Below are 4,549 nucleotides of genomic sequence, written 5' to 3'. Positions count from 1 at the left end.
TTTCCCCATATAGTTTTGTCATCCATTGTACTCATTCATTTAATCATTACACAAATAATATTATAAATCTTCTATGAGTCAGAAACAGGATTAAGAGTGGATAATTTCTTATGCTGTTTTAATCTGAGCGCCAAACATGTACCATGCTGAGTCTGATATAAAGCTGTACTGAGTTTATAGAGTTATGAATAGCAGAGACCATGGTTTTGGAGGTGCAAGTATCCAATCAAGTTTGATTAAATTGACAAAAGAACTCAGTGATTCCTTGAATCCAAACTGCATTTGCCATGCACAGCTGGAATTTGATATGGGTAGCTGGAAATACTTCTAAATTCAGACAAAAGATCTATAAATTCACTTGGTTGGCTGCAAAGTTAGGGTATACAGATGTGACTACCATGGGCAAGACTGTTCAAGGGAAATAGGAATTCTATGTCCCGGATGACTGTGGCCTCAATGAGGCCAGATAGAAATAAAGAGAAGGTTAAGCACACAGGTGCATACACATATACACACAGCTTTTTTAGGGGGGTGATGCTTTTATCTTATTAAATTTTCTTATTACCTCTCTTTCTTTCCCTCGGCCGCTCCTAGAATTTAGTCTTCGACATTGAAACATCTTGTTCTATTTACACAATTATATTGCTTTCCAGATACTGAATTTCTGGTTAAGGGCCAGTTTATTTTGTGGCACTGCTGCAAATTCCCTGCTCAAAGGCAGAAATTTGAGCACAGTTACTATCCCTCAAGATAAACAGAACAGTCTTTGCCTATGGGGCATAATTTGAGAAGCACCCTGGAGTCTTAAAACCCAGGGAATAGTTCTCTCTATCTTGTCTTTAGAAAAACCCACTCCTTTCGGTTAAGTTATGGTCTGTAAGAGGACCAGGGTAAGATCGTAATGCTATCTCATATTTTCCTAGCGTTTCATGAGTTCCAGGACCTGTACTAAGTGTTTTATATATATTAGTAACCCATTAACTCCTTAAAGTGATCATGAGAGGTAGATTCTACTATTATTTACATTTTATAGAAAAGAAAAAAAGAAGTAGTAAAATTTGTTCAAAACATACAGTTAAGCAGTGGTTGTGTAGGATTTTAAAACCAGGAAATCCCATGCTATAGGCTGGACTCTTACCACTTCATGCCAGCCTTTGAGTCAGTTAAGGCCACTTGGTCAATTAAGGCCCGAGGTAGCCAGTGCATAACCTTTAAGAGTGGCCTCAGGTAAGTGGCAAATAAGTGATAAGACACAGGCGGTGTTGTGAGTGCTTCTGTTCAGAAAGACCAGAACATTTACAAACACCTTGAGGTGAATCTGGGGTGCAATGGAGGGTAGAAATGGCAAAACAATCTTGAAAGTGATTCCTTGGTAGTCGTGAAAAAGAAACTGTAATCTGAAATCAAGCTGAAAGAAGAGGTAGTTAAATTTACTGTGCGTATTAATCATCTGTGGTTTTTGCTAAAATGCAGATTCCTGGGCAGTACTCCCAGAGATTCTGATTTACCCCAAGTGTCTGGAAGAGGCCTGGGACTTTTCATTTTTAACCAACACAGCAGAGGATGCAGTTAGCTTTCTGACCACGCTTGAAAAGCCATATTAGTATAAGATAATCATGGATTTTTTTTTTTTTTGTCAAAGTTTTCCACAACTTTAACTTGTTACATACCTTAAAATGGTAATTAAAAAAACTACCAGAGCGATTACATTCTGTATCTACTTTGTCATATGTAATCAGTTTTTCTGCCTTAGTTCAATGCATTCTACAGCTTAGTCTTTAAAAAATAGTAAAAACCTTTGCCTATCCTAGTCACACAACACATCCCAAATATTTTTTCTACACATTTATTTCTGTGCATTAATACATCCCAAATATTTTTTCTACACATTTATTTCTGTGCATTAATAAAAATAGCATAACTTTTAATATAAATGATTTTCTAAATATACTTTAATATACACATTTTTAAAAGTGTTTCTCTTTTTCTCTTGAAAAATAATATGTATAATATTTAAGAGAAAAGAGTTGGGCCTTTCTGAGGCTCTGTTAAGCTCATTCTATGGAATGCTCACAGGCATGTATTCAGGAGGTCTAGAGATAAAGAGAAAATAAAAAAATTCTTTTTATGTTGTTGAATTAATTTTTATTGTGTTAGAGGATTATAAATGCTTAATCTATGAAGAAATTAAAAGACAGGAGTGAAGCTGTGGCCAGATATGACATAGTGTCAGCTGACTAAAACTCAGTGATTTGCCCAAGTTCATACAGCTTGTATATTGAGTCATTCAGACTTAGTGATTCTTTTTTTTTTTAATTTTATTTTATTAAATAGTTTAAGTATATAGTACATTGGTTAGACATCTATATAGTTTATAAAACAATCCTCCTAATTGTTCTTTCTCTCCTCTGGCCCTCCACCCAGCCATTACATTAATGCTAACTGCATTCCCTATAACCATCTATTGACTACTAATCTGTACTTATTTAACCCTTCACCTCATTCTCCCAGCTCCCCAATCCCTCTCCACTCTCATAAGTTCTTTTCTGGAGTGGAGAAGAGGGTTTGGCATGGCAATCAGAGATACTTGTATATGTTTTGCAGCAAGCAAGAATGATGAAAAGGATACTGCAGCCTCTTAGTAGGTGTGTATAGCAGGTAAGCCCTACCTGAGTGTACAGGGGCCCCATTTGAGGAGAACACGACCTGATCGAGCTTAGATACCTGATGAGAAAATGCTTATACAAAGATTAAACATTTATAATGCTCCTGGAATAGTCATTTTGGGGCTAATCTTTGGAAAGCATTAATGCATTTCTGCCAAGAGAACTGAAGGGATAACTATCAGGGAAAGGGAATTAGAATGTTTTCTTTTAAAAATAAACTGAACTCATTTTATCATTAGAACTTCAAGTTACATATTCTTATAGATGTCCTTCCATATGCATCAAGTAAAATGTAACAAAAATTAAAAACTAGTATCAAATTTCCACGTTAATAAACTGGATTTTTTTTTAAACTAGTTTTGGAGGCAAACTACTGTTATAATAAGCCACAACGGATGAGCATTTTTATTGAATAAGGTTTGGCTTTTGAGGCTAAAAGCATTCTCTTGGTAGTTTATGAGAATAAAATTTCTTTAAAAATTTGCATTTGAGAATCACATCACTTTAGAATGGTGAATATGGGAGCTGAATCTCTTGAGACTAGACACTAGAGGTAGAACAAGAAATGCAAGGATAAAAAGGGTGAGATCGATGTGACACCCTCAAAGTCTGTTTACATTCAAGTTCTAGACCTGGTAGAGTGACAATCACTGGCTTACGAATGGGCTGTGTTCTACCATTTTTCTTGGGAAGTCAGTTGCCTGACTTTTTTTCATAGAAAGAATGCTGTGAATGGTAAAGAGTGTCTTGGACACACCATATTCTTTACATTTTTAGAGGGAGGAGCAAAAATCCATTGGAAAATATTATGAAAGCAATGAACCATTGCTCCAGAAAGATACACATACATACATACACACAAAACAAACATCTGGTGTAACCTGTGACAAAATAAAGTAGAATTTGTCTTTTGGGGGTAACAATAATTGGTATTGCTGTTAGGTCTGCCCACTAAGACCAGCACAATTTTTATTGGGCTTTGGAGTACATCAACTGCTGGTATTCACATCTGTCAAAACTAGGAAAGATTATTTTGATTTTGGATATCGTCCTCACTCTTATTATTATTATTAAAATAAAAAAATTTGAAGTGGCTCACATTTAATGAACTCTTACAAGTAGGATTTTGTTAATATTATGCACTGTCTCATTTATTTCTCTTTCCAGCTCTGTATTAGACAGCTAGTAAGTGGCAAAATTGGGCTCAAAACTTAACTGCTTGATTCCTAAGCGTCTTTAAAAGAAAAAAATAGAATTTTTTTCAAATAAGTTACTTAGAAAACAATCAACATACACAAATCCTGTTTTTTTTTCCTGTGTATTTGCTAGTTTCAAACTACAAATAATATGTGAAGTGATTATAAACTTATTCCAAACTCCTCCTTATCATTATAACATTAATAAAACTTTTAATCAGGAGAGGTTACTTGAAACTATTGTTATGCATTTGTTTTTGAACTCTCATTAATTGAAACTTTTTCATTGCCCTAAAATTTCTTTCTTTCTATTTATTTGTTTGTTTGTTTGTTTGTTTGTTTCTATGCCTACAGCACCTGGTCTTCCTAGGTGATCTCCCATCGAAGTACTAACCAGGCTCAACCTTACTTAGCTTCCAAGATTAGGAGAGATCGGGCACGTTCAGGTTGGCATGGCCATAGACCTAAAATTTATATTATTAGCATTTTGTAGTTGAAAAAAATCAAAGAGCAGAGAGATTTAATCATTGCTGCTTGTAAATTTTGAATTGAGATTTCAAACCCATGGGTATAATTCGAAGATCGTGTGAGCTTGTAAAAGTAAGTTAAGCTTTTAACCTTCAGTTTTCTTCTAAGTAAAATGGAGAATAATAATAGTACTACCTCATTAGGTTCTTATGTAGAGTA

General features: G+C 34.7%; 1 pseudogene; it reads right to left on the bottom strand.

The window, feature by feature from the left end:
• Positions 1-4,207: 4,207 nt before the first annotated feature.
• LOC111742833 lies at positions 4,208-4,326 on the bottom strand (annotated as a pseudogene).
• Between the last annotated feature and the right edge of the window lie 223 nt (positions 4,327-4,549).

The sequence above is a fragment of the Pteropus vampyrus genome, unplaced genomic scaffold, assembly GCF_000151845.1.
Source record: "Pteropus vampyrus isolate Shadow unplaced genomic scaffold, Pvam_2.0 Scaffold101, whole genome shotgun sequence".
NCBI classification, from domain to species: domain Eukaryota; kingdom Metazoa; phylum Chordata; class Mammalia; order Chiroptera; family Pteropodidae; genus Pteropus; species Pteropus vampyrus.
This window is presented reverse-complemented; position numbering and strand designations above follow the sequence as displayed.